The 12,950-nt window shown below is 52.2% G+C and overlaps 1 long non-coding RNA gene across 1 annotated transcript in view; it reads right to left on the reverse strand.

Moving 5' to 3' along the window:
* The window catches only part of LOC132350896 (uncharacterized), a 476,060-nt gene that overhangs the window by 178,021 nt on the left and 285,089 nt on the right, over positions 1 to 12,950 (reverse strand). The window lies entirely within an intron of this gene.

Consider the following 12,950-nt stretch of genomic DNA (forward strand, 5'->3'; position numbering starts at 1 on the left):
CTGTCCACGGTGGAATATTTTAAAGTGTGAGTTAACATCTACTGAGATTCTGATTTCAGTATCACTGATCAAATCCAATGACGGAACTTCAGGGAGAGTTACTGTCTTTTCAGAGCTTTTTCACATAAGAAATTCAGGGGAAGGTGCTATATTGCATAAACACAGTGTTTCACCCAATATAATAAACTCACTCAAACCCGGCAGAGGGTAAAGGCGCGGGGGGGGAGAAGTGGAGACGTGGAGAACAAGACCCATCCTGTCTGGGACGCCCCTCACTGCCACGGAGAGGAGGGGGTGACCCCAAGACTTATATCTGATCCGGGCCTGAGGCACCACCTCCAAGAGAAAAACACGGAAATCTTGCTACCCGCTCACACTTCCCAGTGCGCTCTGCAAGGCACCACAGTTCTGGAACCCTCTCTCCGGGTCAGCCATCGAGCTCCTGTGCCCTTGGTGCTGGTGCAGAGCCAATAGCGACAGATGTGCACCACCTGGGGGCCTGCAGAGATGCTGCCGGGACCTGGGGGGCAGGGGGTGAGGACTCTGCTGGCCTGGGGGCTGGGGGGCTTCCTTAGAGACCCCCAGATCCGTGCCTCAAATCGCTCTGCTTATCCCTGCAGATAATTCAGATTAAACCTCACTTTAAAAAAAAGAAAGGGGGTTTTAGAAGGAAATGACAAAGGAGATTTGAGCACAACCAGAGGAGAGGCAAGCCGATGGGACTGAATCGCCACCTCTCGGCCACTCACCAGCTTTTCCTCCCAATTTCTCAGCCAACAAGTGTGAGAAGGAAAGAACTGCAGGCGATGATCTCCACGTCCTTTTTCCAGCTTTTAAAAATTCCCTGTGATTGCACTGCTCTCTAAAATGAAAACGGCAACCATTTGCTGATTGGAAGTGTGGTTAAAAGGTGCCACGTGCCTTTCTAGAAAAAGCAGTTCTCGGTCACTTTGGAGGAGGGCTGACAGCTCAAGGGCCACCTTCTCTTCCCACAAAGCTTCAGCTTCTGCGCCAGGTGAGGGAGGGTCGGCAGCCCCCAGCCCCCAGCCAGCGCCCGCTGCTGCTCAGCCTCCGTGGGGACAAATGATGCATCCACGGCATCTGGTCTTTGGGGACCACTTTCCCATTTACATCGTCAAACAAAGTTGGTTTCATTTTTCATAAAGGATGACAGGATCAGGACTTTCTCAAATTCTCTTCCAAAAGAAATTAGTATGGAAATAAAAGCTCTTTCTGCTGTAATGTTATCAACTTTGATTTTGAAGCAGGTGGCAATCAGTTCGTGTTTATTGGAGGAGAACAGCTTGAACCTGATGCTATTTCCTAGCACTCCATACCCTCCGAGGAGACATCGTCAACTTCCGTGTCATGATGATGTGATTTACCTAGAAGAACCACCTCTCCTCGTTAGTTTGATTGGAAATTCAACAAAACTTGATGTGCTCTCTCACTAAGGAGAGCCCCAAGGGTAATGTGTGCCAGCAGGCAAATCAGTTCCAGCCAGAGCATCCAGGGGTAAACCAGAGCCCGCCGCCCAAGTCAGCCCCTCCCAGCACCTGCCTCTCAGCCACTGTGCATGACGACCAGGTAGAAGCGGTGCCCAGCACCCCCATCGACCTGCTGTCAGGTGCGAGGGTGACGGGTGCAGGAGGTGCATGCCTGGTGCAGGGCTCTCCATTTTCAGATAACTCAGAATGACATTCCAGGATCCCCACTATACCTTTTTTTTTTTTTTTTTTAAAGATTTTATGAGCATGGCTTTTCATTTATTTATTTATTTATTTATTTTTGGCTGTGTTGGGTCTTCGTTTCTGTGCAAGGGCTTTCTCTAGTTGCGGCGAGCGGGGGCCACTCTTCATCGCGGTGCGCGGGCCTCTCACTGTCGCGGCCTCTCTTGTTGCGGAGCGCAGGCTCAGTAGTTGTGGCTCACGGGCCTAGTTGCTCCGCGGCATGTGGGATCCTCCCAGACCAGGGCTCGAACCCGTGTCCCCTGCATTGGCAGGCGGGCTCTTAACCATTGCACCACCAGGGAAGCCCCCCACTATATCTTCATGAAACTTTCCTCTGTTACACTTCTCCCAACTATAATTGAATTACGACTTACGTAATTATTTGATTAATATCTGCCTTCCCCCACCTGATGAAGACAGGCAGTGGCCTGTCTCCTTAATTTCATTCTTCTCGTGCGAGGAAGCTCAGTGTCTGAAGCAGAGGAGACATTCAACTGAATGAATGAACCAACCATTCGCTGAATCAATCAGTGAATCAGGGTTCTACAGCGATACCTATTTTCTCTTGGGGGCAGTTTTGAAGGTGAGCATTGCTGGAGTCGTTGGAAAGAACAGGGATGCATCTGTCCATAGCAGATCGAGATCATATGGATTCCTCTTACAACCCAGTGTGTTTGGATCCCACAGCCAACTCACCCCCACGAGGCCCCATGGCAGTGGGCCCCAGACTCATCTCAGAGGAAGACTCCACACCCAGAACAGACCCTTCCTTGCTCATCCTTGGGGGGTGGGACATGTGCTGCCCACCTGGGCCAGCGCCAACGGGCTTCTTCTGAATTGCATTGGTCCCCACATGGCCTCCAGCCTCATAGGTGCCCGACACACACACTCTCTGAAGCTTTGTGCTACCCCTGTTTACAAAGCTCGGAAGAGTCACAGGTTTGTGTGGGACTGATAAGATGTACAGCTTAGTAATGGAAAAATGCAAAAAGACCTTCTGCTAAGAAACTAGAAAACTAAATGTTGGGGCTTCCCTGATGGCACAGTGGTTGAGAATCTGCCTGCCAATGCAGGGGGACACGGGTTCGAGCCCCGGTCTGGGAGGATCCCACATGCTGCGGATCAACTAGGCCCGTGAGCCACAACTACTGAGCCTGCGCGTCTGGAGCCTGTGCTCCGCAACAAGAGAGGCCGCGATAGTGAGAGGCCCGCGCACCGCGATGAAGAGTGGCCCCCGCTCGCCGCAACTAGAGAAAGCCCTCGCACGGAAACGAAGACCCAACACAGCCAAAAATAAATAAATTAATTAATTAATTAAAAAAAAAAACACAAATAAAAAACTAAATGTTAATTCTTTGCCCAAGAGAGGAAAAGTGGGTTCCCAGAGGTCTCAATATGAGTGAAAAGGTCACCTTCGGACGAGCAGCTGGAAACGGCTCCCCCATCCTGGGGGGCTTGGCAGGTAATTCGCCCCAGGTGGTGCCTTAGTCATGCGACACCTGCAAAGGGTGCTCTGCCACTGCTGGCGAAGGACCACGCCTGGGACACGGGCTCGCGGTCCCTGAACACCTTTCACACGTGCGGGGAGCAGGGATCGGGCAGCCCTCTCGACGCTGTGACCTCTGCAGACGTCACAAGTCACGCCCTCCTGCGCTCCTGCCAGGGCCCCACGTGCTTCTGTCTCACTCGCCCAGCTGCTGAAGGCAGGAGTACCGCGACGCTCATAAAGAGAAAAATATGTTCTCAATAAGAACACTTAATATTCACAAGTAACAAATCACGGCACTGGTAGCACAACAGTATTGAGAACTTAATAACAGGAGGTTAATAACCATAAAACACTAGGATCCATTTTCCTGCGGGACTGAGGAAACGGTTCCAGCTGTTCGCCAGCAACAGCCTGTTTCTGGAAGGAACCTTGATGGAGCAAAGACACCACGGTCCCCACCTTGGCACTGACGTGTGTCCCAGGCACAGACCTCTAGTGGAGCTGTGCATGGCACAGATTTGGTTTTTGTTTGTTTGTTTGCTTAGGCTACAACACAGATAAAACACAAAACAGGACAAGCTAGAAGAATGGTAATAATTTATCACAAAGTCAACATCAAAAACTGGCTTTTGTTAAATTGCATTATTTGCAGATTTCTAAGTATTTTCAGCAAGCCCAAGAAAGTGCCCTGAGGACGGCCTGGGCTCTCTGCCAGCCCTCCCATTGCTTTGTCTTGGGTGCTGAGTGAGAGAGCCCAGCCGTCGCCCTGACCACTGCACTCCCCAGCCTCCACGTGCTGGGATGTCGGGGGGCCTCTTCCTCATCAGTGACAAGTCTTTTCGAATATTCTGTCCACCCCACACATGGAAAACTAATTATAATAATTAAAGTGAAATACAGCAATAAAGAAGCAACTGATCTGTAACAAACCTGCCAGGACGTTCATTCCCAAACCACTGATGCTCCTGATGTGGTCAGCTGGGGAGCTGTGGTCCTGTCCTCACTGGAGGCGGATCTTGGCCTTTGAGGGGGGCTTGAAGCTCCCGCATGGGTACGGACACAATGGAGAGTGATGCCCGAGTCAACAGCATATGCGTCTGAGTTATTGAGGCTGGACCGAAGAGGCTGTAAATTCCTCTGCAGTTCATTCCAGAAAGACATTTGTAGAATGTCTACAAACGTCATTCTACAAATGAATGCCTCGTTCAAAATTGAAAATGCTCTTAGCTGTTAGGGCTCAGGTATATTTGATGAAAATAGTCTTGCTTTGTACAGGGTCAGGAGAAAATGGTTGGGTGCGAGTTTTCTTCGCACATACCCAGAGAGCTCTCACACACACACACACATACACACACACTCCAAACAGAAGCTCAATCTAAGCTGCTCCCCAAGTGGATCCCTGCAATGCTCTGAGCAGAAATTTATCGCCATTCTCCTGGCAGGGCTACCAGGAGGTCGCCCTTTGACACCTCGTCACCATATTGGAAGTCTCTGTTCCTGTGGGCTTGATGGGGGCAACTGGCAGATGAGTGATTCTGAGCGGCCATCAATGGGGGAGCCTCACGGCGGCTTAGGGGACGTCCCTCATGGCAGCAAACAAACTCGAGGGTAAGCAGGTCGTTTCAACAGGTGTTGCCGGAAGCCACTCAGTCTCAGGCACAGGCAGGGCTCAGGGCCACCAGCCACCGAGGCCACAGCCACGGAGGAACAGGGGCCCAGAGGTCCGGCCCACGGCACTGACCCTGGAGGTGCTGACAGGGGCCCCTGGCCTCGCCACCAGGAATGCCGCCCACGGGTGGGCACTGTCCCCACGCCTCTCGAGGGCAGCACCTCACAAACGCACAGGGTGAGTGGACGTCATGCGTGGAGTTGGGGTGCAGCAGTGGGAGCAACCGTGGCGCTTCCGCCACGGAACGATGCCGGCGGGGGACGGCTGGGGCGGCCACGGGCCTTCCGCAAGTCGTGGGTCCTCAGCTTCACGCAACATGTGGACATCTGTGTACGGGGGGGGGGGGGCGGGCACTCCCGGGGCCGCGGCGGGGAGAGGCGGGCGTGCCTGGGCCCCAGGTGCGGCGGGGGCGGGGGGCCCGGGGCCCAGAGAAGCCCGTGGGTCCCCAGGAACCTCTCAGGGGTCCCTCCACGGGGCTGGCCGGCTTCTCCCTGCTTCCTGCAGGGCTGCGGGGCCCCTGAGAGCGAGCGAGCCGGGCTGCAGGGCGGGTGGGCGCGCCTGTTGATGCCAGCGTCCCCTCCGCGTCTCGCTCTGACTTCTCCCCCGTGAGCGTCCTCCTCGGGAGCAGGACCAGCCGGGCTCCGTGAGGCTCTCGGAGGCACTGACCTCACGGGGCGAAGCCTCACGCGGAAGCTGCGCCCTGACACCCACTCGGCGTGACTCCCAGTGGGCACACGCAGACACGCAACAGACACAAACAACGTAACACGACACACACACAACACCCATACACGTACAACACAAAAACTACACACACGCAACAAAACATGCATGACACACACGCACACACGCAACACGATACACGTGCAACACAAACACATATACATACAACTCACGCACACACGCAACACGATACACGTGCAACACAAACACATATACATACAACTCACACACACACGCAACACACAAACCACAACATACAACACACCCACACACAGACACATACCATAGACACGTACAACACACACGCACAACACACAAACCACAACATACACACAACACACCCACACACAACACATGCACACACAGACACATACCATAGACACGTGCAACACACAAAACATACAACACACGTGCAACAACAAAACATACAACTCACATGCACAACACACAATACAACATACGCACAACACAAAACATACAACACACGCACAACACACAAAACATACAACACACACACAACACAAAACATACAACACATGCACAACACACAAAACATACAACACACATGCACAACACATACAACGTACAACATACATACACACAACGCACCCAACACACATAATAACACAACATGCACACAGACACGCATGACACACACACATAGCCCTGTTCAGGGGCCACGAGCAAACTTAAATCTAAGAACACACTGTTTAAAGTTCCATCAACCCTCCACCTCCCCCAGGTGGGTAGCACAACTCCCCCTAAGTGTGGGCCGTGCAGAGTGACTTCCTCCCAAAGAGTACAGTGTGGACAGGGAAGGAGCCACTGGACAGTGAAGACACCTGACAGACACGACCTCGGCCAGGGGGTCAAGGTCAACATCAGCAGAAATGCGTCGTGTTGAGAGTACGTACCCCTGATAGGACGTGATGAGAAGGGCACCTCCTCCATGTCTTCCTTCTAAGAACACACCACCCCAGTTCAGCCACCAGACAAACCTCAGACGATGCCCAGCAGAGGGACATTCTACAAAATCCCCGCTCCTGCAATCGTCAAGTCATCAAAAATACAGAAACACCGAGAAACAGTCACAGCCAAGAGGAGCCAAGGGGGACTCGACTAAAGGAAATGTGGTGTCCAGGGTCGCCTCCTGGGGCAGAAAAAGGATTCCAGGTAAACACGAAGAAGATAAGAATAAAACACGCACTTTAATTAATAATAAATATCAGTGCTATGCATCAGGCGTGACAAATGTACCACAGAAATGTAAGATGCTAGCAAAGGGGGACCCTGGGTGTGGAATGTGCTAAATATGTCTGTGTATCTTTGCCACTTTCCTGTAAATCTAACACTATTCTAAAGTAAAAAGGTGGTTAAAAATAAACAATTAAAAAATAATTACCTCCCGTCGGTTGTGGGTGCTTTGGGAGGGGTGCCTTTGACCCAGCACTCAGACCCCACCTCCCTGCCGCCTCAGTTTGGCCGAAGCACGTGGGACCCGCAGGACATCCTCACCCATCCGTTCATGGACCCCTTGGAATTTTTGTTTTTAGTAGATCTTTATTGGAGTATAATTGCTTCACAATACTGTGTTTGTTGCACAACAAAGCGAATCAGGCATATGCATACACATGTCCATGCCATATTCCCTCCCTCCCACCCTCCCTATCCCACCCCTCCAGGTCATCACAAAGCACAGAGCCGATCTCCCTGTGCTATGCTGCTGCTTCCCACCAGCTGATCTCTAAAAATGTCCATTACAGGTTCAAATAGTGGGAAAGGACGTAAATTCTGGCAAGTTGTAAATATTATACTTTACAATGAAACTGTTACATCATTATTAAACACTTCACATGGAATCTAAATGGCATGCCATATTCCCTCCCTCCCACCCTCCCTATCCCACCCCTCCAGGTCATCACAAAGCACAGAGCCGATCTCCCTGTGCTATGCTGCTGCTTCCCACCAGCTGATCTCTAAAAATGTCCATTACAGGTTCAAATAGTGGGAAAGGACGTAAATTCTGGCAAGTTGTAAATATTATACTTTACAATGAAACTGTTACATCATTATTAAACACTTCACATGGAATCTAAATGGCAATGTTTACCACTCCCACCATCTCCCATTTTAAAAATTCACAGACAGGTTCTTCTTAACAGCCAGAAATCTTCCATATTTCTGTTTCTTCCTCTTTTTTCTTTTTCTTAATTTAATTATTTATTTGTTTATGTATTTATTTATTTTTGGCTGTGTTGGGTCTTCGTTGCTGCGCGTGGGCTTTCTCTAGTTGCGGTGAGCGGGGGCCACTCTTCGCTGCGGTGCACGGGCCTCTCACTGCAGTGTCCTCTCTTGTTGCGGAGCACAGGCTATAGGCATGCGGGGCTCAGTAGTTGTGGCTCGCGGGCTCTAGAGCACAGGCTCAGCAGTTGTGGCGCACGGGCTTAGTTGCTCCGCAGCATGTGGGATCCTCCCGGACCAGGGCTCGAACCCGTGTCCCCTGCTCTGGAAGGTGGATTCTCAACCACTGCACCACCAGGGAAGTCCCTGTTTTCTTCCTCTTAAACTTGTATTTCCATTCCCCTTCTCCCATGGAATTTTAACTCAACAGGATCAATGTTTATGCTTGAAATTGTGTTATTTATCATCCTATCATACTTCTCTGCACAAGAATATTGATATGAAATATATGCACACTTTATATTTCCAGTGACCATAAGAGTGAAAGTGTTAAAAATAATCTGCTTCTGGATTGAATTTTTCTACATTATTACTAGTGCACAACTAATCAAAATGACATAAATGTTATCTATATCTTGATAAATACACATTAAGCATAAAAATACAGTTTTATTAGAAGTGCATCATTTAATGAAATGGATGGGGTTGATTTTTCCAAATGGTTCATTTATCCTTGCATGACTCCATGACTTATTGCTAGATCGGGGCTGGGGTCAAGGATTGATTCTCTTGCCATCTATTTTTTATAGGCTTATGAACTGAGAAAACTTGTTCCCCTACAATGTGAGGATGAGAATCGAGCTTTGACTCAGCGTCAGGTCAGCTGTGCTTCTGGGCGTCTGCCCCTCACACAGCAGCTCAGTGCAGGCGAGATGGGCCTGGACCCGGGCGTGGGCACACCCCTGCCCCCCACCTCTGCACAGAGCATCCCTGGGAGGTGCCCTCACTCTGAAACAGTCGCCAGAGGATGCCGCCCCTGGGACACACAGGCTCCCTCCCCAAGGATGCAGCCCACACGCCCGCGAAACAGTCCTTTCACTGCTGGTGTCAAAAGTCCAATTTTGTCAAGCTTCCCCGCTTCCAGAACAGGCATAGATGTAAATCCCTCCCACCTCATTTCTGCACCTTGGGAGGAGGTAACCCCAAGGAGATCAATGTCAAACCCACTCTGGAGTGCAAAGGGCTCCCTCACACCCAAGGTGACCGTCAAACAGAGCTTCCCTCTGGTGCCCGGCATCTCTGGAGGGGAGGGTCAGCGTCCAGGGCAAACGCGGGCATCCTGAGGGAAGAAGGCCATGGGCCAGGAAGAGTGCCTCTCGAAGGGAGGAAGGGGTCCCACGGAACCGGGATGCAGGTCTTCCTAACTGAACACGGCCATGAATTCTCCGGGCACATTCGGAGCTGCAGAGGTCAAGAAGGAAACAGCAATGGCATGCCTGGATCTCTAGAACTTTCTCCCACAGGCCGTCCAGAGTAGGCAAGGCTCGGGGGCAGGGGCAGCCTGGGGCTCCCAGTCCAGAGGGTGAAGGGACCACAGGTGAGGAGGTGGGGACGGTAGGAGGGGCCTCGGCAGAAGGGGCCGCGAGAGATGGCCAGAAGGACAGAGCGGCCGAGTCCTTACCGACCCAGGCCCTGGACTCCAGTCCCAGGTCTGAGACTCGATGAAGGCAAAGGCTAACCTCTCCTAGCCCAGCACCATCGCCCATGAATGACAGGGCCTCCCGCATAACCTTCCAAAGGATGACATCCCTTTAGGCAGATGTGATGAAGGGCAGTCACAGCCGATGCCTGCGTGGTCCTCGCTGAGGGTCAGCACCGCCCAAGTGCTTTCCTAGACTCCCTCACCAGCCCCAGGACCGCCACGCAGTCCCATCTGCATAGAGACCTGGCACCGCAACCCCGGGGGACACAGCAGAAAGTCAAATGCAATTTGACAAGGAGTCCCTGACACCTGCTCAGAGCCACCGTCAACAGCGTTGACTCAGGCACGTCCCAGCCTCCAGGGGCAAACGTCCCCAGCTTCTGCAGCCCTGGCGGCAGGGCCAGGAGGCGGCCACACCATACCCTGGGCAGACATGGTGTCCAGGGCGCCCCAGGGTGGCCACCTTGGCCTGCTCCCACCCCTCCAGGACACACTCAAAGGACATCTGCTGGCAGACACCCAGGCCTCCTGCCTGGAAGTCTAGAAATCCAGCCTGGGACAGGGGGCCCCAGGGGGATGTGTTTCAAGCCCCTAGGTCTCAGTGCCCCTTTCACTTTTGGTGGCAGCGAAATAATTACACATAATCGTAGATCGGTAGTTTTGCTCTGAAATAAAATGCAGCCGTGGTGCTGGCTGCAGGTGATGGAGGAGCAGACACAATCTCACTGGGCAGGATGGTGCTGGTTGGAGGCCAGAGGATCAGCCCCTTGCAGGCCCTGGGCACACGCAGACCTGGCCTCACGTGTCCAGTGTAGCAGGGACCACAAGGGCTACGTGCTGAACGACACAGACCCACCACTAACAGCAACAGCACAAGCCTCAGGGAATCCTGAGTGGATATTCCACTGGCTTCTGGCAAGTCTTCCTAAGCTAAGTAATAGCAGCCCAATTTTTCTTACATCCTATAAGCTTATTTTTGCAAATTGAAGTAACCGAACACAGAACTGCATTAGCCATTTTAGTCGAGCTACAAATCCCATAACTGCTCCTTTTAAAGCAACTGGGGGGTTGTGATATTGCCTTAAAGAACCAAAGGACAATTATTGGCCAAAAACAAAAAACCAAAAAAGTAATTTTATGCATATTGGTTCCTCGCTACAGAGGTCTCTTCAAGAAAAGGAGTCGGGACAAGAGGAGAATTGCAGGATTACGTCTCCTTGGTCTTGGGCCCCCATCTCCTCGCACATTTGCAGCCCCTCTGTCTGTGCCATGAACGTGGGTCTGGACTGCTAACGACGCCGGCTGCTTTGCGAGGCTCCCCTAGAGCTGAGCATCGTAATTAAAATTCACAGCTGAGGCTACTGAACCATGTAATCTATGCGCCGAGGAAAAACAGTGAAACAAAGAAATATACCAGTCCTGGTAAACTGCTAAAGAAAATTTCAAATAACAGAACAAACAGACACAGAAAAGGAGAAGCAGAACAGAATCGCTCCATCAATAGAATAAAAAGATCCGTCTTCGGGGAGCATACGGGGTCCCTCCCTCGCCCACGCTCCGCTCAGTCGGGTAGGACGCAGGGCCCAGCGGAGGTGCTGCTGTCACCCCCTCTTCGTTCCTGGAAGGGACTGTGTGCCCTGAAAGCCTTGCTCCTTTGCCAATCATCAAGCTAAATTCTAGAAGAAAATGCGAAGATCGGGCATTTTTCTATTCTCTGCAGCCGCCTGACGTAGGCAAATTGCTTCCCTGACCCCCAAGAACACGAGTCCCCATCAGGGCCCAGCCCTGCATTCAAGGGAGGAAGACCCCACGCCAGGCAGTGCCCCGAGGGTCTTCTTTCGAAGGCTCTGCTCAGGGAGCGCCTTCTTCACAGCCCCTGCCCCTGCCCCCTCTCCCACCTCCCAGATCCCTTCGGCTCGGCAGTGACGCCTGCTGAGTCGGCATGGGCCGCGCTGGTGCCAGTGACGTGGGACGTGGGAGGCGGCAGGAGGCTGGCCGCTGAGAACGGGCAGGTGGCCCAGGGCAGTCGGCCCATTGGCAGGCACTGACCCGGCCGCGGGTCGCCCGTTCTCCACTCTGGAACCATCCTCAGGGGCAGCCCCCCAGCATCGCGGGCGCTGCTCCCACTCTGAGCCCCTCCCCTCCACTTCCCAGCTGAGCGGAGGGTGACCCCATCCCAAGGATGGAGGTGGAGGAGTGAAAGCCCGGCGCTCCGAAGACGTGCTCAGTCCTTCTGGAAACAACATCTGATTGTTCTTAGAGCTTTTGCCACCCTGTTTAGATAAGTGCATTCATTTGACTTTAGTACAACCATTAAATTTTGCAAACATCTATTCAAATATATGCTCCCAGATCACCTGACTAGGGAACCGGGTCCACACTGTGGGTGAAAGAGCAGCTTCCCGCCCACGGCACCTGCCACCTGCCCACCCTTACACGGCAGACCCTCAGCAATGTCTGGCAGGGGACATGCTGACAGATAGGAGTCCCTGTGTCCCCGTCCACCAGGGCTCTGTCGGGCTTGTCGCTGGACACTTGGCATCGAGAACAGAGCTCAACAAATATTTGTTAAGTGAAGGGAAAGAGGCAGCAATTAGGCACCACCGTTCGCTGCCCACTGGATCAGTGAAGATTTAAGATGTTCAGTCTTGGTTTGCTTTAAACAAAAGCAGCACATAGATCTTCACAGCAATATAGAGCTTCTTGGCAGTTCAAGACACTTCTGCGCTTTCTAGAACATAATAGTGCAAAAGTCACGATTCTAAGGATCCATCAAGACGGTTGATGAGCCCTGGCTCTGAGTCGCCTTTAAGGCTCAGCTAGGCGGCTGCACATGGGCGGGTCTGTCACCCAGACAGATTTCAGAACACGCCCCGACCCAGCACAGGGCTGGGATCGCAGCGGGCTGCTGCCCCAGCAAACACCATCAGGCTCCCAAAGGGCCTCAGCCCTCCCCCAGCCCTGCTCAGGCTCTGGCTTGCTTATGGAAAGTGATTTTTCTCAAGCAAACGTTGGCCTCCAACTCTCGCTGGAGGTTCAAATAGCTCTCCTCACTTCAAAAGGCACTGCTGTTTACCCCCAGCTCCTACTGCATGCACACGTGTCTGTAAACAGAGATACAATCACAGCGGGTAATTGAAATTTCAAAATACTAAGAAGTTAAGAGTTTTAGGGATTTGGTTTTATAACAGAAACAAACAAAGGCCTGCCATATTGGCAAATAAAAGCTGACAGTTAAGAAATTAGATCTGCATACCAAGTATTTCACATTACGGATTAATTGGCAGCCAGCTCTGCTCTAAGTCAGCCCGTAATTGGGGGGAAAGCAGATACGGACACATCCAGCCCTTCTCCACTCCACGGCCACGGGGCCTGAGCGCCAGCCTCCAAGGGCTAACCTGCCCGGCTGCGATGCAAGGCCGAAGGTTGTTCCGGTTTCTCTTCCCCTGAGTGAAG

The sequence above is a fragment of the Balaenoptera ricei genome, chromosome 16 (assembly GCF_028023285.1).
Source record: "Balaenoptera ricei isolate mBalRic1 chromosome 16, mBalRic1.hap2, whole genome shotgun sequence".
Taxonomy (NCBI): domain Eukaryota; kingdom Metazoa; phylum Chordata; class Mammalia; order Artiodactyla; family Balaenopteridae; genus Balaenoptera; species Balaenoptera ricei.